The sequence below is a fragment of the Euwallacea fornicatus genome, chromosome 1 (assembly GCF_040115645.1).
Source record: "Euwallacea fornicatus isolate EFF26 chromosome 1, ASM4011564v1, whole genome shotgun sequence".
In the NCBI taxonomy this organism is placed as follows: domain Eukaryota; kingdom Metazoa; phylum Arthropoda; class Insecta; order Coleoptera; family Curculionidae; genus Euwallacea; species Euwallacea fornicatus.
Window position 1 is genome coordinate 6130802 of NC_089541.1, and position 26540 is coordinate 6157341.

The 26540-nt window shown below is 34.1% G+C and overlaps 1 protein-coding gene across 3 annotated transcripts in view; it reads left to right on the plus strand.

Annotated features, from left to right (window-relative positions):
* mtt (mangetout) overlaps positions 1-26540 on the plus strand; it is a 194531-nt gene that overhangs the window by 62771 nt on the left and 105220 nt on the right. The window contains exon 1 of one of the 3 annotated variants that reach the window (XM_066289223.1): positions 1046-1217. The exons of the other annotated variants lie outside the window; for them this stretch is intronic. The gene's annotated coding sequence lies outside the window, so the exon portion shown is untranslated. Of the gene's footprint in view, positions 1-1045; positions 1218-26540 lie in introns of those variants that run through there. 3 annotated transcript variants of the gene reach the window in all.

A 26540-nucleotide genomic window follows, 5' to 3' on the forward strand; every position in this document is an offset into this window, starting at 1 on the left:
TTTACATAACTATTTTTATTCTTATTCAAACGGTCATTGTTTTTGAAATATCGGCCAAGGGAAAAGAGCAGGGAGGCCAGAGCAGAGGGGCAAGTGAATGCATTAGAAATGTAAGGTCACATTTCGAAAATGAAATTAATTGAAAGTAGTATTCTTTAAGTTATAACTAGCACTATCATTTTTCAACTCATTAATAATTATTTAAATTTAATACATCTTATTTTCTTATTGTAAGTAATATTTCCTTTGGTGTTTAGTTTTGTGAACTATAATTTTGTTATAATGTCATACATAATTTAAAACAGTATACAATAGAAAAGCTTTTAAGATTATTTGAATTTGTTGAGTTAGCGCCGCGTTAGAGAAACTGTTGTTTAAAATGGACAAATAAATTGAACCAAAGCATTTTAACACCTCTATTTGTCTACATAATTGTTTGTAATAATAATTTTTAATTCGTTTTCGTTTTGCTTTGTCAATATGAATATTAAGAATTTTAAAAAATAATTCCGAAAATGCAAAGTATTTTTTAATGCTAAAAAAAAATGAACTTAATTTTACCAACTCAATTTTTTCGCATAAAAATCTTAAAGGGCTGATATTTCAAAAAACGTTGAGACTTTGTATAAGAATGAATATGATTTTACAGATTCAAAATGACCCTATCATCTGATAATTGAAAACTTTGCATCGCTCTACCAAATGCCTAGAATATTGAAAAGTCTCCTAAGCTCTTCTGCGGCATCTATTACTCATGTTCACTATTCTCTGCCCTTGGCCGACGTCGTCCTGACAATAAGAGCCATTATAGTCGTTTAAAGCTATTGTGGAAAAAGAAAATATGATAAAAACAGACATTATATCGTTGTTGTTCGGGACACTAGGATACTTATCCGCACCCAAATAAACACAAACAGTGTCGAAAATTGCAACGTGGTGGTCCACGTTGGCGGAGGGGCGTCGCGCCGCTCCAAGGGCGCGCAATCTCCCCAAGAAGTCCACAACTTCCAAACTCCTCTGGCAATGATTACAGTTGTCGGCGCGTTGTTAACAGAGCGGAGCCCCACGTAAAATTGTCCTTCGTCGACGCACCACGAAACGCGAAAACTTCCAAAGTTGAACTACCTGTTGTTAGATGATTGCCAATCTTCTTAACGACTTTTTTAGAAATTGCCATATTTTCTCGATGACGTGCCAAGATATGTGAGCTACATGAGGTAACTATTTCCTAGATTGTCATTCAATTTCAACGACTTAGGGAAGACTTGTATTTGCGTTGCGAATACACTAACAGACATGCCTTTGTGTCCTGCGGTGGCAACAGGCATTAATTAGGGGAGTGCCTTGGTCTATAACTATTAAATTCATTACTTAGAAGGTAAATTATATTCATCCCTCTGGTTATACACACCCAGTCGGATATATTCGCCTTCCGGGTATTTTCGCCCCTCCGGCTTCCAAAAATCTTCCGGGAGGATTTTGTTATGCGATTAAAAATTTACGGGGTCCCTCCACAAGGCCTCTAAGCAGATTAAATTATTAATAATGGCCAATTTTGTACAAGAAAATTGTGTCTTGGGATTAAAAGAGGCTGTTTTGGAATTTAATTTCTATGCGGTATTAATATTGGACACTTTCCTTGCTTTTGAGAAAAAATTATTATGCTTAGGCCAGTAACATTAAGTTATTTTTTGTTGGCCATAAGAATTCAACAAATATCAAATAAAATTTTCTTTACTTGAAACTTTTTACACTTTCTTTCAGCCACAATATGGCGAAGAACAACTACAAATGAGAGTCGAATATTTGTCCAAATTGTGAGGTATTATTTCTGCGAATTTGGATTTTTGAAATTGTGGTGTATTTTTCCTGTCAGCATAATTTCACGTAAATTCATGTAAGAATAATTTTTCTATAAATAGTTGAATTTAATTTATTCCTGATAGGAGCCACAAATTAACAAATGATTATTGGCTTCATGTTTCACCAAATCGTTACTCAAACCCACATTTTTGATAAACCCCACATTGTTATTGAAATATTTTGTAATTTAAAGCTCAATTATTTTAAAATAATATTAATTACAGAGGCACATCAATTAATCATTTGAAAAAAAAATTACAATTTTTTAAAAATGTAAAATAGTAAATTAGGGTATATTAGGCAAAAAAGAAGCAATTTTTCTTTATCTTTAATAACTTTATTTCTAACTATGAAAGGTAATGATTCTAAAGTTGTCATCCGTTGTGTAGTGAGAAACAAAATTCCCTAAAACTTACTTCCCACACAAAGCACCATAATCCAAGAACCATCGTTCGATATGATAAGCAATGGTTCTTATTGGACACAATGATCCCCAACACGATAAAATTGTTTTACTGATGGAAAATTTTGCAGATTTTCCCTTAATGATCATTTTATAAACGTTTCAAAGTACGATATGTTATTGCGTAAAATAAAACGTATCTATTGATATGTTTGACACGGAAGTTTATTTTATTGTGGACTTTTTTTTATTTCATATAAATGCGGAAAAAAATTAGCTGCATAACTAAGCTGACTTTTTATTTATCATGTGTCTGTTACTGATTTACTGTCCCCGATTTTTAACCCTGCCGTCCTGTCCAATATGACCATACGCATTTTCGCCTCATTGACCCGTCAAGCCAAGTGATGCCTTTGAAGTGACCCCACTTCAATCTAATGGATGGAAAAACTGGGCCGTCAATCGAATAAAGATCACAATTGACCTGTGATGATATTGGATTTTTTTTATTCGAGAAAAAGTGGTATTAAACGACAAGCAAAGAAGATCTGGAGAAATGTTCTGCTCCCCAGATTCAAGGTTTTATCTTTGGGACGTATTTTTTATTGAGACGTTGAAATCGAAGTTAGACAGTTACCAGTTACTTGATTTCTATGTTGATTATGCCTATACTAATTTTCATAACTTTCACAATATTTCTTCTAAAAGCGATGTTGACTGAAGTAGGTTTGAATTAATGGTTACAACCTCCCGTGACATAGCCGTTTCAGTATCAAAATTTTTAAGATAAGAGTAAATTTTTGTCTCAAATACACTGTCCTCGCAACTATTGCTAAGCAAATTTCCCACCATTCCCCCTTTTATTCAAAATTTGCCTGCAATCCTTCAAACGATTTAGCAATTTACGTTACCCACATTCCATTACTGATGTCCTCTACATACTTGCATTAAAATGTGCATATAAATTTAATTCACCAAAACAAGAATTCAGCGTTATACATTTCCTGGCATAAAATTGGGGTTACTTCAAAAATTTCTCCAAGCCTAGCAAACAAATTCAGTGGGGGCACTTTTTCAGCTTAGTATGGTTTTTTCTCGTAACCTAAAACGACCGTAAACAATTATCACATGTTTCGAGGCCCGTACGAAGTTAATTTTCATCCAACATGGAAATCTGAATGCCTACAGATACTTGACTAAAAGACCATATCGAAGCGTTCGTGATTATTCTTGGAGAAAGTGCAACCTTCATGTGTGATGATACAGGGTCCCATACTGCTCGTATGGTTACCGCTTTTCTGCACGAAGTTCAAGTCATGTGATTTGCCTGGCCCGCTCGAAGTCCGGATTTGAATCCGATGGAGCATGTTTAGAATGAGATAAAGAAACGTTTGCGGAGACATGTGCCGGCTCCTAGAAATTCCAAGGCGTCTCGCGAAATGCTGGATCAAGAATGGGAAAATCTTCCGCAGAATGTGATCCGAAACCTGATTCGTGACATGCCTCGTCAACAAGCTGTTATCGCTGCTAGGAGAGGAAAGGGACGGTATGGAAGTCTACAAAAACTCTCGTGTTTGGGATAAATGTATGTTCTTTAATTTCATTATTTTTAATACGTTTAGCAACAAGAACAAAAGCTCCTCTTCATTCCAGCAATCATGAAAACTTCACCACATAAAGTTAGTTTATTATGTGACAGGTGAAAAAAATTTGAATAAACTATTAAGTTAAATGAAAATTATGAGTGGACCCGAATTTTATGCTTGTAAGAGTATTTATTCAAGTATTTGTGGACTATAGTCATTCACCTTATCAAGAACTTAATCAGAAAGACAATTGAGATTATTATGTTTACAAAAAATGGCAGCTGCTCCCATTTTCTTTGCTTTCCCATCTTACGCCCATTAGTAAAGTAAACATAACAAGGGAAAACCGATATCTGATCGACTATACAACTGTCCAAACCATATTATAAATAGGTTTCTTCCACGGCTATTATGGCAACCTTCATAAATTGAATAAGCTTCCGCTTGTTTTAGCCGGTATAATTGGAATTTTATCGATACTACATCAATCTACAGACAGGTGATTTTATCGGGTATTGGCACGCAACATGGGCTTTCCTTCAATGATGGGTCGGCCCAGTTCTTTCACACGTCACCCATTTGGAGTACTAGGACGGTAAACTCTCTGAAATCAATTATGCATAACGTTGCAGTCAACTAGAGCCAGATAATCCATTACGTTAATTGAATGGCTATTGCGTTATTTTATTAATCCGATCACAGGGAAAGTAATTAAGTTTTACATTCTGTAATGAAGCCATTATCTTAATGCGCATATAAATTGGGCCCGTTTTTGGGGGATGATTGTGAGAAAAATTACGCACGGATCGGTTCGTGTTAGAAATCCATTTGAATTAGAAACACTCTTAAACCAGTGGCTCAGAAAATAAGACGAAACTAGTGGAAGTAAGGCCCTTTGATCTACGAAGCATTTAGTGATTTCACAAATGAAAATCCTTGTGGCATGTCGCCGAATTCCTATATTCGTCCCAGAATTTGTGGAGGATGTTTGCCGCAAAAAGTCCCTAACAGTTAGGTAGTAATACTAGAATTTTTGTGCAAATATTTCCTTAAGTGAGGCAATTTGTAGGTGTCACTTGCACTGTCTATCCTTTTATATTTTTGACCAGCTAGTTTTTTCTGTTATCCCTCTGCATGAAAGCTGTTTTGTCCCTAAATTTCTCATCAGTTAGGACATTTGAACCTCTTCACGTTCCTTTTTTTCTCTTTCATCAAATTCCAATTATTACATTTAGCAAAAACCCACCGTTTTGTTCCCCTTTCACATTGTTTGGTCGAAATGGCTGCGTTTCGGATGCCAGAAACAAAAAAAGTCCGTGGCCAATTTATAATGTCAAAAAAGCGTTTACGCAGCTTTTTACAATGCCCTCGGGTCGATTAACACAAAAACGATTTTCTAATTTTCTCATGCAAATTGCTGTCTATAGTTATTGCCCTATAATCAAGTACATTTAAACGCAATATGGTTCATTATCCGGTGATAATTCCCTGTTGACATTCCCAAATGCAAAGCTTTTACTTGCATAAGATAATTGAGGATTGTGCATTAGTTGCGTTTAATTTGACGATCAATGAGTCTACATTGGAAAGTTAATTTCAGTTTTCAATCCTGCATAATGCAAGTAAATAATTCGGTTCCAAATCGAGATATTGGATGGTTTTGATCAATGTAAAAATGTGTGCGTTAAGTGACGTTGGTCCCGTATAAAAGCCGAATGCACTGACAGTTAATTGAAACCTCTGTAAAAATAAAAACAGTTTAACAGGGGAAAACGTACTTAAAACTACACCTAATAATGAAAATTTCTTTTGTAAAAATTATTGCCTTTTTTTGAATTTTAGCGTAGCGAAAAAAGCAGTTTTCCATAATACACATAAAAATCTACATCAAGACTTTTCAAACAGCTATAATGGAATCAACATGACGAGACAAACTCCCTTGTCAAGAATTTTTTCAGAGGTTAACACTAACGATTAATATTCTGGAAATGGCACTTATCAAACCCTTATCAAAAATTATTTTCCTCATCATCTATTTATTTTTGTTTTGCACAGCGGTTCATGATTGAAATTTAAATTGACGGTGCTATATTTATGTTCTGTACTGGTTGTAATTTTGTGATTATATAGCTTAAGAAGAAGTCTAAGTGTGATTTCAAAAAATGAGGATCAGATAGTAAGAGTGAAAACATTTTGAAAAGTGAAAACTGGCAAAAAAAAGATTTGAAGACACGATGAATGACTCTTGAGATGAAATTAAAGTATACTTCTGACAAATTAGAAATATTATTTCAGAAGTCACGTAATATTACATACATTTCATTAAAAAAAAAAACATTATCCTAATTTTAAAATTCAACAAATTATTTCTTAATGCAATACAAAAATATTTGTACTTTTCGATTCTTTACAATAACCAATCAAAATTCTGGCTGAACACTGCAAGGACTGTATTCCAATGTTGTTTAAGTTTGTCTCTGTTCCTCTTGTTGCTTTTTTTGTTTTAGTAGCATACCAAATTCACTGCAGTAAATATGTCTCTGATGAAAAGTGAAATCATTTATAAAACGAAACTTGAAATGGTTATTTTGCGTAATTAAGGAAAAAGTGATTGAAAAATTGCATACAAATTTTAATTAATTTTTTTCACAGTCAGGTACGTAATTAAAGAGTGGGAAGAGTTCCAGTTGACAATAAGCCTTGATATGGTTGTCTTCGTAAATTAACTGTAAGAGATACAAACCATATTGTTAGATGCTTATAAAAAATCCCCCATCAAAAAGCTAGAAGTCTTGCCGAAGACATCATTTCAATATCTGTAACAGTTGTTGCAGCACAAGTCATAAGAATATTCTCCATAAAGCAGGTTTCCGTGGGTAGATACCTAGAAGTGAGAAATTTGTAGGCAAAAACACCAAAACGCTTAGAGTTTGCAACACTGATTGAAGTGTGTCTATGGAGGTTTGGAAAAATGATAAATTTTCTGATGAAAGCAAATACGACTTTTTTAAGCCAACTAATATTTTGACGGTTCGAGTAAAAATACGGCTCTAGGAGAAAAAAATTCTCAATACTCTTAAGTATGATGGTGAAAATATTATTATAAAATATATTATTATATAATATAATGGTCTGGGGATATGTGGCATAGGAGTAGGAAATTAGCAAATTCTAGAAAGTACCACCACGACACGTAAATGTGGTGTTCAATGCCTAGTGCCCAAAGATTATGAGTAGAAAATGACTCTTTTGACTAGTCCTAAGAATACGGCACTTATGAGATGAGAATGGTTGCTCTACAACGCGTCTTGAAGCTTCTTAACTCCACCTCCTTTTCGAGAGCATAACTCAATTGAAAATTTGTGGCATTTGGTGGATGAAAAAGATGAAGAAAGAGGGAATATGAAGAAAATGATTCAACCGTGCATCCAATAAAGTAGCTTTTAAAACATTAATCACGAAAGTCTGGATTGGAATTCCATCAGATTTAATAAAGAAATTCGTAGAATCGATGTCTCGACAATTAGAAATATATATTAAAGCGAAAGGAATGTGTAACAAATATTAGTAGGTTACTTATTTTTCAACATGTTTAAACATGAGAAAATCCTTTTTTTGCAATACATTTTTTTTATTTCTAAAACTAGGATAATGTTTTTTATTTTTATTTTCTTTTGATGAATTGTGGGTAATATTAAGTAACTTTAGAAATAATATACCTAATTTATCAGAAGTATGTTTTATTTTCATATTAAAGGCAACTCGTATGTGCAAATACTTCTTTGTCAACTGTATATGGAGATTATGCTTGATAGCATATTCAAACGGGCATCGTATAACGGAATAAATACTATAATGGCTAATTGAGAGTCGTAATTCTGGTCTGTTCGTGTTGGAGGCGTAGGCTTTTAACATTGATGAAAGAATTCTCAAAATTTTGTATCTTTCACAATTGCCAATGGTTACATTGCTGTGGAGTTATTTCAGCGGGTTTGAGAGTGTATGAAACCAAACTTTAGTTATTATAATTAGAAATAGTCACATATGCGAAGCTCAACAAATTTCGAATAACGAACATTCGGCAAATACCAACACGTCTGAATAGACCGCTTTGTACCGTCTCTATGAAATGAAGAAATGAATGATCGCGGCAGATCCCACAAAAAAGGCAGCAAAAAATATCGACACTCCTGATAAACAGTCCAGTGGATCAACATGTTAAAAATGAATACAATATCTTGTTAATCCGAAATTTCACTGTGCGTTTGACATAAATTTTCTTTAATGGAGAGCATTAATAAATCCTATTTTTTATGAGGACTTAAACAAGAATTTATTACTAGTACCTATAGGTCTCCCAAGTAAAATCTATCTTTCACCATTCAGCAATATTTTGAACCACTGTTATCATTTGCGCGTTTATCTCTGAGCTGTTTTTTTGTGAGACCAGTCGTGATGATTCATTTCTTCATTTCATAGAGGCAGTGTAGACAAATATTTGTACTTCGTGATACTACTCTCCATTACCGCCCGAAATCAGTAAAATATGCTGAATAAAATTATAAATACAGTAGAACCTAAAATATACGATATAACTGAAGTCGATTATAGCTCGGATGACCCAGAACTGGGTTAACCGAGGTTCTTCTGTATTTTCAAACAAGAGCATGTATATATTGAGAGCTCCCCAATTTGGAGCGTGATGCCGTCTCTAAGTAGAGTGTCTTCTATATCAATCAATCTTTAGGACAGAGAAAATATTATATATCGACATTCATTACTTCTTTGTTATTTTAACGCCTCCCTTACCTCATCACCGCGATTGTTTTCCATCCAAATAGGCAATTGCCCTAGGCGATTGGGATTATCATTATGAATTTCCAATAATATTATATAATATTCTAGGGTGTACGTGTAATCCCGCTTTACGGTCCCATAAATAAACCTTCGGCCATTAGATTTTATGGTCTTTTATCTTTATGGCGTCCTGTTAAACAATCCTATTAACTCTTCCTGATTTGCCACTATTATAATGCAACCCATACATGCATTAAATTCGTGCAAATTTAATTACAAAAATTTTAGAAAACGGTAATTAGTATGTAGGAATGAGGGATAAAGCAGAGAGAGCAAATATAAAATAAACAGGTCATTGTCGAGGAAACAAAAAAGGCACTTCCATGCATAATGAACCACGTTTATTTCAATGCTAATTCGGCTTCCAAGGCTCAGGAGGGAAGAATGAGCACAACTTTTCTGCTAATGTTTTATTGCATGATACCCTTGTATTTACTTAGGAAAGAGAGCAACCATTCATCGATTTTCGAGCCCAGAAACGTTGTTGTTTTACGGGATTCTAGGGAATTTTCGTCGGAAATTCAGCCCGAAATTTTACATCAAAAAGATATTGTGTACTATGATTTTCTTGTAGAATGTTACTAACAATTCGTCGCATTTTTATTGTGTGCAATTATTCGAGTATTTATTTAAAAATAAAAAACCGGTTTTAGCGACTCAAAGCCCAATTTCCTCCGGACGATTTTAAATAAAAGTCTATTGGAAACTGAAAATGAATATAAAAATGATATAAAGCTTATATAATTAAAAATGTTGGTGCAGCTATAAATTGCTTGCAACGAAATTCAGAGTAAAAATTTTCACATTTACCTTAAAATTTCCATTTTTGTATATAATTTCAGCCCACTAGAGCTTCAGCTTGCTCACATAAACCCGCAAACCTTTTGCATGACAGATTAAAGCTCACCGAAATTATTATTTTAGCAGCCAACTCGCTGCATAATAAATGATATCTACCTTTGCATATCATATGTTTTACCAGGCTTTAGGGGGTAACTTACCATTCAACGGCTATTTTTAACATGTGCATCTAAAAGTAAATGTAATTAAAACTAACTTCTACTTACCTCTTCGCAAACAAAAATGGTAATAATTTTTACAATTGCACCTTGCAGGTCCATATTTGTAAATTTTTACATTTTCCACTGCTCTGGAATTGAAATTCCGCTATCGACTAAGCCTTGGGATTAAAATATTAACAGTTTTCGATAAGCCGCGAGAAGATTGTCACGTATTTTAGAGGCAAAACCGATATTTGATGTCGGTCGTGCTGATTGAATCGATGAATTGCCCGTCTGATTGCATAGAGGAATGGAATTTCAAAGAGATTCATTGCACTAATGCATCTAGCAATAGATGATAATTTCCTTTCGGACAATGAGAACGAAAACACTGACTTTAATTTAGATAATGCCAGAGCACACATTTACATTTGTTAATTAGCAATTGAACTGGCTCTCCAAAAAGCATAAATTTTGCTTTTGCGTGCGCCGTTTATACATGTATGTAACGTCATGGTGATTTAAATAAAATCGTGTTAAATACCGAGCTTTTTGGTGTTTGGATAAAATGATGCTTCCTGCTTAAAAAAATACGTTCGGGATGGTTGCACATGAGTACTAAAGCTTGTAAAATACAAGACCCTAAATCCAAAAACACTTTGTATTAAAAGCGGTGCTAACTATCCAAATATTTTGATTAACTATCTTATTAATGGCGAACCCTCTCAATCTGCTAAAGCTCAAATCTAACCTCCTGAGTCTCCAAAATTCTCTGATATGAAGAGCGAGTCAAGCGGACAAAAATCTGACCAATACCCATATTCCATTTCGATATGTCTATGGAAACTAATTTGGAATCAATTGGATATATTAATAACTTGACCGTGAATCGGTTTCACAAAATTCAAACTAAATGTTCTTAACTTCCAAAACGTCCTTGCACTTCAGGAACGAAGAAGAGCTTTCTAATAATTCGAATTGGTTCTATCCGCTAATTTCCTAAACATCAATCTATTTAGAGCAATGAGGGTCAAGAGTTTTACAATTTCTATGCGTTCCATCTAGTTTCCTTATCAAGCACCTCTTGGCACTCAAATATCGCCGTCATTGGCGTGGTTAAGTTACAAAGCACCAAAAATTGCATGGCTGTCTCTATATTGAAGGCTTTGAAGCAGATACTTCAAAGGCTGTAAATAGCAACTCTATATAGCCCAGACCCTTTCATAAACTCATCTTCAAACCCACCATGATTATTATTAGGCTAAAACCGGCATTGATCCCTCGACATTATAGTCTTCAACTTACCAATTTATATCCCTATACGTGTGTGTGTGGTTAGATAACGAAAGCATGCTATTGCTTTGAAACATCTTCTAAATAACAGGATAAACTGGGCGATATTTTATTACCACGCCTCCCGACTCCTTTTCCAGGAATTAAACCATCCCACCTGGATGAATTCCTTTTGGTATACATTCCCTAGGGAATGCAATATATTTGCTCCGTCGTAAAAGACATATTGTGCACATATGAATCGTATATTCCGGGAATGGAGACAGGACACATTACTTTTAATATAGACTGTAAGATTTTTATGTGCTTTTTTCCTTTATATCTTCCACGTTGTGCCTCTGCATGTAGCTCGGAAATAACGCGGAATAATAGAAGTTGTCGAGGGGATATAACTGTTTGTTTGTGGAGGCTTCAGAGGCCTAATTTGCAGGGAAGTTTTATTGCCAGTGTATAGGTTGAATATAAGTGAAGCACTCATGTAGGTTCAGCTTGTTTCAAGTGTCTATTCGGTGATTAAAATGATGTTTTTGATGACTGCATTTCAAACTTGAATCACATCGTCGGTGTAGGTAATGTGGAAAAAAATATATAGATAGGGTCTAACAGCACCCACTTTAAAATAATCAGTTTGTTAATTAACGTTAATACACGATTGGTAAACTACGTTTTCGTTATATTCTACTACCGTTGAATAAAAACTAATATGACATTTTTCAAAGATCGACTTTTTAATAAATCAAAAAGTCAACATTCTGATTTAGAAGGAATACATAAGATTTTTTGACTGAATAAAATGAATTTGAATCTTTTACATTGCCGAGTTTAATATAAAATCTTGCCGATTCTCAGTTAAAAAATACATGTTTAAATAACGGTTAAGTTAAAGAATAATTTTAATCTAATATGTTCACTTATGTAAAGAAGAGGGTTCCTTGGGATTTGCTAGGTTTAGTGCCCCTTTCTGGTTTTAAACCCCTAAGAACATTAAGTTTTATATCTTAATTAAGTTCTAAGGCATTAATTTTTTCATAGTAAAGCCCAGTTCTTGTTTTATATATAAAGGAAGCTATTTAGTTGTAACTTATTTTCAGAATTTTTGCATTGCTCTATTTCCATATACATGATGATCAAAAAAGAGAACCTTGTAGTAACCACAAACGATTTTTACAGTTAAAAAGTGCTGAAATTTCATTATAAAGAATGGCAAAACTACAGGAAACCTGAAGACAAGGCCATGCTTAATGCGATTACAAACGAACTAAAAAACACAATTAACGAGCATAAAAATAAGGAATTGCAGGATTTCCTTGTCAACCTCTCTCCGGGACCAAACACTAACCACTCGCTCTGGAAGGCAACAAAAAAAATTTTAAAGGCCACAAGTTCCCATTCCACCTATCAGAACTGATCAAGGATGGGCAAGAAGCGATAGTGACAAAGCGCAAGTATTTGCAGACCATCTTGCAAAAATTTACCAAACCGACCAAGCAGAGGCGGATTACCCCTGGGAAGAACATGTAAGCTTGTTCTTGCAATCACCCCTCCCAATGAACAAACCACTGAAATTTTCCAAGCCAAGTGAAATTAAAGCAATAATAATGTCTCTAAAAAATAAAAAGGCTCCAGGCTACGACCTAATTACGGCAGAAATACTCAAGAATCTAGGCAAAAAGACCATATGCTACATCAATCAACTAATCAACTCTATCTTAAGAACAAATTGCGTACCAAACCAGTGGAAAGTCTCCCAAATAATTATGATTCTAAAGCCAGGAAAACCGAGTGGCAATCCAGAATCATACAGGCCTATCAGCCTCCTTCCATTACTCTCCAAAGTATTTGAGAAAGTTCTCCTGTCAAGACTTAAAAAACAAGAGGAGGAACTCAATCAAATTCCAAATCACCAATTCGGATTCCGAGCCAAACACTCAACCATGGAACAAATTCACCGGGTGGTTAATAAAATTGGGGAGAGCTTTGAGAACAAAACATACTGTCCAGCTGTATACCTGGATATAAGACAAGCCTTCGATAAAGTATGGCACCAAGGACTACTGTACAAAATTAAGGAATGGCTACCCCAGTTCTATCTTTTAATGAAATCGTATCTTAACAACCGACTCGCTCAGGTGAAAATCAATGAGGAGATTTCAAATTTTTTCGATATAAACTCTGGGGTACCTCAAGGGTCGGTTCTGGGACCCATGCTTTATACATTGTATACGTCTGACCTGCCCCAAGATGGAAGGATTCTTACTGCAACGTTTGCAGATGATACCGCACTTTTGGCCTCACACCACATTGCAGTGGAAGCAACCCAAATTTTGCAAGAGCATATCAAGATCTTGGAAATTTGGCTAAAAAAGTGGAAGATCCAGGTTAATGAAGGAAAATGCATTCAGGTACTCTACACTCTTAAAAGAGGCACCTGTCCTACCATAACCATCAATAACACGCCGATCCAAACTGCAAATCACGGAAGATACCTTGGCATGCACCTTGACAAGAGACTGACTTACAAAATCCACATCCAAAAGAAAAGAAAAGAACTGGGCATAAAATCTAGGAAAATGTACTGGCTGATTGGAAAAAAATCCAAGTTAAGCTTGGAAAACAAGATCCTACTATATAAAACAATATTGAAGCCCATCTGGACCTATGGCATCGAGCTCTGGGGAACAGCCAGTACAAGCAACCTAGAAATCTTACAAAGATTTCAGTCAAAAACACTAAGGCAAATACTAAATGCTCCGTGGTTCGTCAGTAATGCGGCAATTCATCGAGATCTGAATGTCTCCACAGTCCAAGGGGAGATTGGTCGGTTAGCAGCAAGGTACCGGAGTAGAATTGAGGGACACCCGAACCCCCTGGCCACCAACTTATTGAATGATAATCGGGAGAGAAGACTCAAAAGAGCCATACCGAAGGATCTACCGGAGAGGTTCTAGAATCGCTTATAGTTTTAGTTTATTTTATTAGTTGTTTTGTTCTTACTTTCGCTACTAGCAATGTTTGAAATTGATTAAGTCACATTCGTTAAAAATCGTATGCGACTACTGAGCTGTGTTACGAGTACAGATTGATTTAAGTTTAATGATTCATCTGATCTTCTGAATGCTTTCTGAAGTACAAATGTAAGCAGATTGTAGATAGTTACTGGAAAGAAAAAAAAAAAAAAAAATTTCATTATCTACGCATAGATTGCTACTGCACACTTTGAATTTTCTTTTTCGAATTTTTACATTGAGCGAAATCGTATACAAAGTATTACACATTTGAGGGCCACTATTAGGATCTCTGACCCTATATGAGATATAGGGTGAACGAAATTATGGTAAATAGCAGCAATTTTATTATAATTTATTGTTCAGGTGTAATCTGCATTAAAAAATGAAAAAATCTGAGTAATTACGTAGATACTTGACGACTTGTTCTCGTAATAATAATGCTAAAAATATAATATTGATATGAAAACATTATTAAGGTTACAACTTAACTCATCAAAAGCAGAGAATTGTCTCTGAAACTTTCAACTCATATAATTTTACCTTTAATGAGGTAAAATGATATAGTTATAATGGGGACTGCCAGTTATTCCTTTGATACTTATTTTCAGAATTTTAGCAATACCGGAAGTTATCTTGTGATATTTAATACAATAAAATATCTGAGATCAATAATAAATCAATAACAACTCTCACGAATTTAAAGATTTCATTAAATTTATTCCGCAATTCTGGGAAAATTAAGTTGAAGGCATTGCCTAAGCGCGATTCATATTAAAACGCATTTCTAGCCTGCTATGGATGCATTATTAAGTATTTTCTTGCATGTTATACATATTAAACTTCGTGCATTTTATGGAGGCCCTAAATAACACTTATCATCTAACGTGGAAGAATGTATTTTATTTTGCCTATTTTCAAAGCACATGAAGTTCCTAAGAATAGGTTCATATGTTATGCATAAAGTGCTTTACTATTACCTCTTTCCCTTTGCATTAATAACGTAGTTCTGAACAACTAATTAGTGCCCCCAAGTACCAATTAACAGTATTTCTGAGTTCCAGAAAATCTAGTTTGGAAGCTTTATTTGAGACCCTTAACTAGGGTAACACAATATCTCGAAGTTGTTAAATAGGCAAGAACGCTCCAATGTAAAGCAAAAAAAAACAGACACATCCACTTACTGCCAACTTAATAAAACGCCTCTCCGAAAAGGACTTAATCAAGACGATCCTGGAAAAATGGGAATAAGGATCCGACGACGTAGCCAGATAATTAACTTTAACTCTGGATGATATGAGTCCATGAAAGCAACGAGGGACCTGCAGCAATCTGGCTTTCTCTCTAGTAAAGTGATATGGATGTGGACAAATTGATTGGACTCGTGCAATATTTACGTCCTTGGATAAAACCGTCCAGATAAATGGAACACCCTTTTGGTTTAGGTTATGAAAAATTCATAACTTAAAAAAAAACGGCTAAAATCAATAAAATTTACTTCGAAACTTGGGCATTAATTGCAGACCAAACCACGTAAATCAGGTAATCTCAGCTTAATAGAGATCTCTGTGTTACCTGGGCTAAGCGGATGATATTATATCTACTATAGGAATTAATTCAATCTGCGAAATGCATATATTCCATTACTGCAAATAAATCTTATCTAGACGCAAATAAATCGAGAGCAGTTAAAATTATATCGATTAGGTGTCCAATCAGGAATAATTGACAATGACTTGCGAAGACATCCATGATGTTTGATATTCCATTGTGAAGGCATTTGATTTCAAGGCTCGATTGTGTGTTCTGAATTTAAATTTGAAATGAAGTTCCCGATTCATATACATTTAATCCCTTATCTCGTCAAAAATCTGCATTTTAACTAAGAGTAAATTTTACCTTTAAGACGATGAAGGAGGTTAAGTTAATTAAAATCAAAGGGAATGAAAACATATATTATCTTGATCAAGGCGTCTTAAATATGGCTTTTAGTGCTGGAAGTCGTACTTAAAGAGAAGACATTTGCATCATTTCTCATTTTCATTAGTTCACGTCCAATGCTAATTAACTCAACAACACCTTCTTTCCACTTTGTAAATTACAGGATCGATAAGAAAATAAATTTACATCTAAAGGTGTGTATACAAACGGTCCTTAAGGAGGACGATTCCACTATTCTTAGAAAACTAAACGTGGCAGAATACCGGGTATTCAGATGAATTCATAGAAGGTTAACATGGGAGATTAATTTTTTTGCGCCTACACGCATTATTCAATTATAAAACTTTTACACGGAGGCCATAGTACGTAAGATCTGTCTTTATTCCGCAATTGTTTCAATCAATTAAATAGAGCTATTTTGGCTCAAAATACCTCGAAATTTAATAAATATTAATATCTCGCTTAAACCGTTCGAGGCCACGATTGGTCAATGTCAAGATTTTAGAAGAATAAAACAGATACAAAGCCTTGACTCTAAAAAATAGTGGTCTCGAACGGTTACGTAGGACATTCCAATGTTTTAAATTTGGAGGGGTTTTGAGTCAAGACGGTTCTAATTAGAAAATTGCAAAAATTTCGCAATGACAGGCTTTAATTACTATGACCTCCATGTAAAACTTTTTTAATTCGACAATTTGAGCGGACGGATAAAAACTGTTTCCCATGTTAATCTTCCATGTCCAGGGTTGGCTTGGACACCCAGAATAAGAATAATGCGACTAATGTTTCTGTTGATTATGTTGATCAATGCGCAGAAATTAATGCGATAATAAGACATATAAAATTTAAAACTAAAAAAATGGGCCAAAAAAATTAAAAAATATGAAAAAGTGTTTTAAAAAGTTGTTCAAACATCAACATTAATATGAAAACGCGGTAAAATGTTAACGCTTTAATTAAATATTAATTTGTTCAATTGATAGTTAAGTTCGTGTATCCACAAAATGATATATTCTCTTGAATTGAAAAATTTAGTTTCTTCACTGTAGTTCTAGCTACACCTCTTAATTTTTTATTGACTTGAGCACGCCGAAATCGTATGTTGAGTAAATTCTTGTAGAGTCCATTAAGGTTATAAAAATTTAAAATAAATAGGAATAACTTCAATGGATCTTTTATTCCAAATAAATATTCCATAATTTTAGATTTGTCTTAAATTCTCAATTTAAATGCATTTACTTGATGTTTGCTAAAAACAATTAAGGATTTTAGTATTGAAAACCACTATTCACTTTATTCTATGTGACACTAATTTTAATTCATCCAAATGAAGAAATTAACATCACATAACATTAAATATAAATAAAAAATATACAAATGTGTTTTCATTATATTGACCTTTTATCTGGATGTACGAATGGCTGATTACGTTGTAGAGAGCAAAGAATTTTTATACTCCCTTAGGAACGATTCGCAAAAAAGCGATTTGCATATGCCTGTGCTGTTTTGATATGCCATTTTGAAGTAATTCCCCGAGGAACATTTTACTACCCAATGTACAGCATGAGGCCTCTGGAGTCAAGTTTTGAAATCTAAGAAGTAAAGTATTCTCGAGAAAATAAAATTCCTTGAGAACTTCCTTCTCCCTAGACACAAGAATTTTGCTTTTAAACCCTTGGAAAGCACATAATGAGATATACACTTACGATTTTAATTAATTATGAAATATCCCTGAACTGTCGCTATTGTCGTAGCATTTTTTCCTTCTCTATATATCGATTTCGAAGGCATTATTACGAACCTCTCAATGTCTATAAGTCATAAGATCTTTTCATAATTTTGTTTAGTTAGCAGATTCTCAAGCACGTGTTACACAAGTGAGGAAAATTTCAGCTTAACTATTCGTATACCTCCTACATAGCTCTGAAGTTGCTTTATATTGTAACCCACTACACCTCAGATAAAACTATATTAAGACAAAACTAATCCCATGATAAATGGTCACTTACCCAACTCAGTGTTCAAATAGCGACTCTCAGCAAATAAACCTTATCTAGTTAGTTACGTAATATAGGTACCCTGCACACCATATGAATCAGCGTCATAAATTACAGCTATAGGAGACATATGGGCATTATATTTCCTGCTTAGCTCAAATTCACACTTAGGTTACTTCTTAGGTTATACCTACGCAATTTTTATTTACTGCAGTCAGAAAGAACGTTAAGGATATTTATGTAAGATCTACTGATCCACGAATTCTTGAAAAACTGTAATCCCTTGATATTCTGCGATGTGTTTTTTAACACTATTTACAGCATTTAATATTTCCTTTTAAAACTTTAATATTAATAACAAAATATACAAAACTTGTAGGGCCTTAATTTTTCCGTTCATATTTATTAATGTCATTTTATTTTATATTATACTACAATTGTTCGTGTTCTCAAATCCACATTTTAATCATAACTACATCAGCCATATATATGTTGATTTTATATTAATAAATTTGTTAGTGTCAAAAGGAAAATAGGCCGTAATTTAGCCACTGATTGTAATATACATGGTGTCCGGGTTTATTGTAGTAGGATTTTAACAACGTATTCTACGCATAAATTGATGTTACTTTGCTATAAACCATATTCCAACATTGTTTTATTAAGGAAATACAGGGTGTTGAAGATTAATTTTTTTTTCAATTTATCTTTTATAGCTCCCAAAGATTTTGAGATATTTAGTTCAAATTGTAAGCATGAGCTACTCATTATGATTTACATGATTGGATGATACTAGATGATAGTGAAAATATACACGGAAATATTTTTTTAGAGTTATGACCGCAAAGTATTTAATTTTAGTTTAAGTTACCCGTTCAATTTAGAAATTTTTGTGAGTTTTGACTATTTTTTTAGTACGTGTCATAATTTTTCAGTTATTTGCAAAATAGTGAAGTAATGCAAGCTGCTTTTTTCAACGGGAAAGTTTGGTTGGTTTTTGGTATTCCGCTGATATTGTATTTTTTGACACATTACCACTGTGTAAACCGAAATAAAGGCTTTTTTATTGGCGATCTAATACTAACACGAATTATTAACAGAAGGGAAATCAAAAATAATAGTAGATAAGAGGACAACAGTAGATTCGAATATAGAATAAATTGTATTCGATAACAAAATAATTCAAATTAACACCAAATAATTATTATTACATAAATTCTTTGAAAACGATCGCCATTAGGTTCTATGCCTAAATTAGGACATCACCATAAAAACCGCCGAATGTGTCCCAATTTCTGAGCAATTATTTGAAGAGCAAAATTTCTTATTTGCCTTATAAGTCTTTAAGAGGTTACGGGAGTTGATTATAAATTGCTCTTCATAAACTCCCAAACATAAAAATTTTATGTTTGATCGGGCGATCGAGGAGGCCAAGTAATTAGTCCTCCAAGTCCTGCTCATCTCTGTAGATAGTTTGTATTTAGCCAGTTCCTCACCACCAGAGAGTACCGTAGAAAACATCCGTCTGATTATGCAATTAATTTATTCTTAAAATTTGAGCTGAATATCTCAAAAAGTTTGAGAGCATTAAAGCCCAAATTGAAAATAATATAAAACTTCAACAGTGTGTATTTCCTTAACAAGGCATTTATCAAATATAGTTTATATAGCAAACTAATATTATTTTTATGCGTAGAAATAAATGGTTCAAATTTTGTCACAAAAAATCCGGACACTCTGTATTCAGTCTCGAAATAAAAAATGATTTCCCCTTACTGCATTTAACCAATTTAGGATTTTTATGAACGAGATGTTTCCAAATATAAAGGGAACAGAGATATACGCATATGGTATATTTGAGGGTCAGAGGTGCACAAATTTAAAATGATTCATTACCTGAAATTCATGCTTGAATGGTACTTGACGGACGGAAATTATGGCTCTGGGTCACGGGACATTCCGACTTTCTATGAATATGATAATTCGCCATTAATACTCGTAAGTCAAATACAGATAGCGCTATTATATCACCAGTCATAGTCCATACACATGGTCCCTGATGCATTTTATACACACCAGGAATTTAAGCGAGTAATCGTTCTGTCGATTCGTTTGTGCATAATACATTTATCCCTCGAGGCGACCGGTTGTAAATCTAATCATGCTGAGCCAATAAGCAACTGATCTATACTAGAATGTTGCTACTAATGGAGGGAATTAACATTGTTTATGAAAAGGATGGGATGTCACCTACACCTTTACTGCAAAAATACTCAGAGCTGAACATAAGCTAAGCCAAATGGAGTCGAACAGTTCCCGTTAATGGAGTGGAAAATTCAAAACCTCATTTCCAATTGACTTAGAGGGGTTAAATTTTATGACTTTCCCGGTCACTAAAACGCGTTGTGCTTTAAGCCAGGGGTTATTTTAAATCAAACGAACGGGCTCGGAATGTGAAATAAATCCTAGAGCAACAAACGAAATCGGATTGTGAAATGGGCCGCGAACCGAACAAATTCTTATTAGAAATTTGCGGTGAAAGGTCAGGCCCGAAGTGCTATATAGTATTAAAATATGAGACTAATAAAGGTCAATCTCTGATTTCCCGATTACAAGAATTGCACCCGAAAAAACAAAAATGTATCCCGGAATATTTATTTACCCATCAAGTGCGAAAAGTTGCTTTTCGCATGTGTTAAGTACAACATTTTTCCCTCGAGTGTCAGCTTAACTCAAATTGACGATCGATTTATCGAAAAAATAATGTTTGGGTTTAGTAACTTACACAAAAAAGTGTATTTTGGGATTGTGTGCGAGTGACCTGATCCAGGGGATACAGCCTATATTTGCAGATTTTAGGATTTAATATTACAAATAGTTTGAAAGCGCAGAGTGAAAAACGTTATTACAAGAGCTTTATTACGGTGAAGTGGTCATTTTGAGCGTGAAATACAAACGATATAGAAAAGGTAATTTTCCCGCAGTTTATTTTTGTATTTTCAATTAAATGTTTTCTAAATATATGGAGACGGCCTGTTGGAGAAACTCCAACATAAAGATTGCTCTGATGCATTACCTTAACATCTCGGCAATAAGTTTGGTAAAGAGAGAAAACATAACCTAAGACTCGACATACCATTAGGTGTCAAACCATGGATACCGCGCTAATCAGCTTTAATCTGGTTTATTTCCACCCTGATTTATGAAGTGCAAATTGTCCAATAAATTAAGGGCCACAGTAAATTAGGATGAAATGACGCAACAAACTCGCGAGTGGACAAGAACCACAGGGTGTTAGCGATAAGGCAATGGTGTGAAAGCACCAAGGTGGTGATTTTCTCACGAAATCGTGGGAAACGAAACTCGGGAACCTGCATTTTTTGGGAACGAGCACCACCTCTCTTGGACAAAGCAACAAAACCGTTTTTCACCTCGTCGCGTTAACAGCAACTTCCCTCTTCTCTCAAAATTTCATAAGTTAGACCACAGAACTTTACAAACTTCTCACCCTCTCATCACAATAGAACTCTATACACGGAATTTATTTTTAATAGTTTAATCACTACGCACCCCTTTAATTCAACTAGTCTGTGATTAAATTTAGTATAATTCGTGTAACAGAGTTTCTATACCCTCTTGAACCTTTGGAACCCCATTATTTTATAACGGTAGTCCGTCTGGTCCTTGGACTCAATTACGAAACCCCGTAAGCGTATTTGGATTACTCTGTGGGTGCCTAGTGAGGCAGTCACTACTGTTAGGCAGGAACTCAGGAAACCCCTGGCCTAAACACGACCTATAGATTAACTGTAGCCTTAATGAGCAGTCGTACTATACGTATATTCTATTTTACAATACAATAACAACGGGAGAAATTTATGATGCAGCCGCTCCAGAAATTCAGAAGAAAATTAAGATCTTTCAGGAGTAGTTAATACTGAAAAATCTCAGCGGAATAAGGATAAAAAGCAAATGGACAGAAAATTAAAACGATAGGAGAACATTCTGCATAAGTGAAGCACCCCCAAAAAACAGAATTGAACGGAAATAGTGGACTTTCCCGGGCACATGCAGGAGCAAAGCACGAAACTACCTGGAGCGATATCTTTTACTAGCGAAAATTTTCTAGAAAGTAGTCGTTTCTACCAGTATTGTAGAAGAAACACATCCCAGAATTATGAGAGATTTGCTCGCAACATTTACATATTATCCCATGATGTATTGTACGCATACGCCATTTGAATGGTATAATGGAGCACTGAGAGGATCCATTATTTACCCAGAAAAATCAAATTTAGGTCGCACATGAAGCATTTACGAAATCTATGATAGATGTTACGTTATACTCTATATGTTATCCTCTATCAGTTTGAATAAATAATTATTACTCATAGAGAGTGTAAGCTGTTATGAAGCCTGCGTCTATTTGCATACCTTATAAGTTCATTTCCAGCAAGATTAATGAGCTATTATTCACTAGAGAGATACATGACTTATTATACATTACAGTATGATAAACCTCTATATATTCATGATTATTATTTACGTTACATTTTACTACATGTTTCAGTGATGGCTATGTGAATGAGCCCACACAAACTTGTCCATCTTAGACAAAACGTATCAATTAAAAATAGATAAAAATAGGAATCACGTGTGATAAAGATCGTATCACAGGTGAATGTATGTATTTCTCATACTTGAACTGTAATGTATTATTAAGGAAAATACTGTAAGACTGAAGATTCTTTAAAAACGTGATTTTACACTGTCTAAAAGAAGTTCTGAAATGAAGTTTTTAGATGAAAGTGTAATTAGATTTGCTCAATTCTGACACCGCTATATGTATTGATTGTAATAAGGTATTCTTCTTTATCACTTTAGCTGTGGATGGAGAAGAAAGGAAAGGCACAGGAACGCAGAAATAATAAGGTTCTTTTTTATTACAATTATCTTAAAAGTGTAATGTAGATATTCCTTTAGTTTTCTGGAATTTGCATAAATATTCAAAGAATTCGAACTTCACTACAAGGTGTTTTTTTTTATTATAATTGAAGGAAACTAGAAAATTATTTGAGTTACAATCTCGTTTAAGTGGAAAAAAATTGTTAATTTAGAAGACTAATTGCTGGTTAGGTTTTTTTTTATTTATGGCTAACTAGGTTATTTCGACAAATCAAAAAATAACTAACGATTTTTCATTCGATATATCCCTATTATTATTGCTTTCAAGGGCACCTTACATTTGAGTTTCTTAAAATACTCGGTTATAAATCATACGACTATGAGGTAATTTGTATCTCTTTAAACTCTGAAAATCAAAAATAATGAAATTTATATCGTATCCAAAAACGATAACTGATAGAATCATTCGATTTGGCCAATATTTTTTACAGGCACCTATACAAACCAACGTGGCAAGAACTTACCCACAAACTCACATAATTTTTGATAATAAACCGAATTTAGGAGTGAATTTGGGCCAGTCTGAAAATAGGTTCTGTCTTAATTGTTGAAGCCCGAAGATGTACAATCTCAACTAGAACACTTGCGATTTTCTGCGTTACCTGAAACAAACACGTTGAATGCCAAACAGCCAAAAATCCAGACAATAACCATTGAATCACCGATAATATATTCTCTTCCCCAAATTGAGTTCCTTAATTAGAATTTTCCAGGGTAAATCCAGTCACGTATACCTGAATCCATTAGTAGTAATGCCTGAGTTATAGCTCAACACAACTCTCTCTGATGCGACGTCCAACGTGATTGCGCCTTTAATGGTCCGGCCTCGTCATGCCAAGCACAGTTGGAATAAAAATGCACCTAATCCAAGTTATTTTTCGAAGCGGTACCTTTGTTTTCAAATTTGTATTCCACAGAGGGTCGAAACCATTAGTGACTTGACAGGGCACGTCCCCAGGGTAAGAAGTTATATCTACACGTTTTTGCGTTCGTTTAAAAGCATCACGTTTTTTTGCCACTCCCCGACTCAACCCTTCGTCATTTTGATGTTATTTCCCAATTTATAGCTGATTTAAACATGTCGTTCCAAGTAATACAGACGAAGGCAACTCCCAACTCTCATGCTGAAATAGTGTAGAATATGTTATGGATATACACTAGATGGAATATCATCTGTAGATGAGGCTGAGTATAAAAACGAATCATTTTTAGTGGGAAACCGCGACTAAATGTAAATTTGACACCATTGTACGAGGCTTAACTTCAAAGGAAAAAAATATCGAGCGTGACGTTGTTAAGCCGAATATATATTATACATTTTTAAGAAATTCATATATATGAAGCAGAATGATGTTTACCCCAATTTAGCTACCTGTAGGCGATGGAATTTCTAATACAATAATGTCGGAAAGAAATCGATATGGAGGTTCATGCTATTATCACGAACGCCATACTGTCGTTGGAAATGCCCCTTAATTTAAGAGAATCACCAGTAATTTACTCATTCAATCAATTTCCCTCAATCTCGGGAAAGTGTATAATTTGGCACCACTGCTGAATCAGTCTCCCCACACTTATCCCCTTTTAAACGAAGCCTCAACCCCTAGGCCACTAAATAACACACATCCCATATAACCCCAGGTATATTGCACGTTGCATGTGGACAGCTTGTGTTACAATTTTGGACTAAATTTGGAATTGTTATTGTTTATGCAGAAATAGGTTCGATGATAATGTAAAGAAACTAATAAATTTGCAAAAAAATTGTAAGCAGGTCTGCTTTTACCGCCCAGTATATTTGTACCGTTTTTCTAAATATTCGAATCGAACAACTAAAGGTACAATTCTCCTGTACCTTAATATTTGTTCATCTCTCGTTTTGTCTTCGAGTCTAAATTTAAGCTCTAAACGTTTGTGTGTTTTTAAGAAAACGTAAAGTTCAAATTAAAGAAATCAATTTATTGAATTAAGATTTAATAAAATCTATAAAAATTGTAAATTAAATTTTAATTGGACTTTTTTCCGATGAGACTGCTCAACTCATTAGTTAATGCTACGCTCTGGTATAAAATCAAGACGTTCTGAGAAATTGGATAATTAACGGATGTAATTCAATAAAGGACAATCCTGGTATTTTTGTAAAAGTTCAGCACTCACTTAGGAAGAAATTGGATTCATACTTCTCAATTGGTGGTAAACATTTCGAACAACTTTTGTATATTTTTTTGAAATTTAAGTTAAGACAGAGTTTCGTGTATTTTTAATTGCTCTATTCGAAATAATTATAAAAATTGCAGAAATCTAACAACTGTATTATCTAATAAGTGTAAATTAAAAAAAAACTTATGAAAATATTCCCTTAAAGTTGGGTCGTAGGTTTAGAAAACACCCCATATAATATGTTAATGTTGCGATATAGGATGAAAAGGTTCAATATTAGACACTGTAGTGAGAAAATCTGTTCTGTTTGTGATTAAATAAAGTTTACTGAATATCACAAAGTTTGAGATGTAGCTTTGCTTATCATCGAAACCAAAAGAAGTATAACACTATTATTAGGAAAAGAAGGTTCATTAATTATTATTAAGCCCATAACAATCGATTAATTAAGGTTTTGGTTACTGCATAGCTCACGGGTGAAAAACATGATTGAGCGAAGGTCTTGCAACGTTGAATGTAATTGATGGATGAAGGAAATTCTGTCAAATAAAAACAAGAGAGAAACGCTGCGTTGCCAAATTTCTATCCTCATTTAAAAAATTGATTTGATAAAAGAGACTTTCAGCAAAATTTCCATAAATTAAAAAATTGCATATTCGATAAATTCAAATCCATATTAAACTTATATTGCAAAAGGGCATTTGAAATTTCGATTTTTACCATTTTTCTTTAGTGGAATTTAAGGGCGAGTTTTAATCTAAAAAAGTTGTAGAAGGCCTTAATTGAGAAGAATGCCAGGTGTAATGTTACCAAACCTAATATCTACTTTGTAACGATATTATTTTGTATACGAAAGAAAACTAATGTTTCTAGTTCGAATCTTGTTCAGAATTGCATTAGGGCAGAAGAAACATTTAGATAAACTCTGGCAACATTGGACTCAATTGACGTTTGGTAGATTTTCAGCCACCAAATAAAGAAAAAGAGAAAAGCCGTTATCCAATCTCATGCTTCAATTCGAAAGCATGATGAATACTTTAAATTGATGTCTCTTTCTATCTTGATTTATTGAGCCACATAGACAAGTACAGCAGAATCCGATTTTGCTGGTCAGTAAAGGACGATCCATATTATCGGCGAGGTTAGAGCCTGATCACGCTTTAGTCACGGTCAGGTCAAACATCGCATCATTAATTTTGTATTGTTCAAATCGTGTTTGGACCGTACTCACAAATGTGAATAAATAATGTCAAATGAACGTTATAGTAGTTGACCTATTTCATACCAATTTCTTTCTATTTTTATTTATTGAATTCTCAATCGAAATTTTGCGGTTAGAGTCAAATATTCGTTTTGATAAAAACGGAGGAAGTAATTTGTCGGTATTGTTAAATTAAAATAGAATAAACAAAAATTAGACAACGTTGCATGACGGTTGATATTGTTGAATTTATCCTGTCCTTATGGAA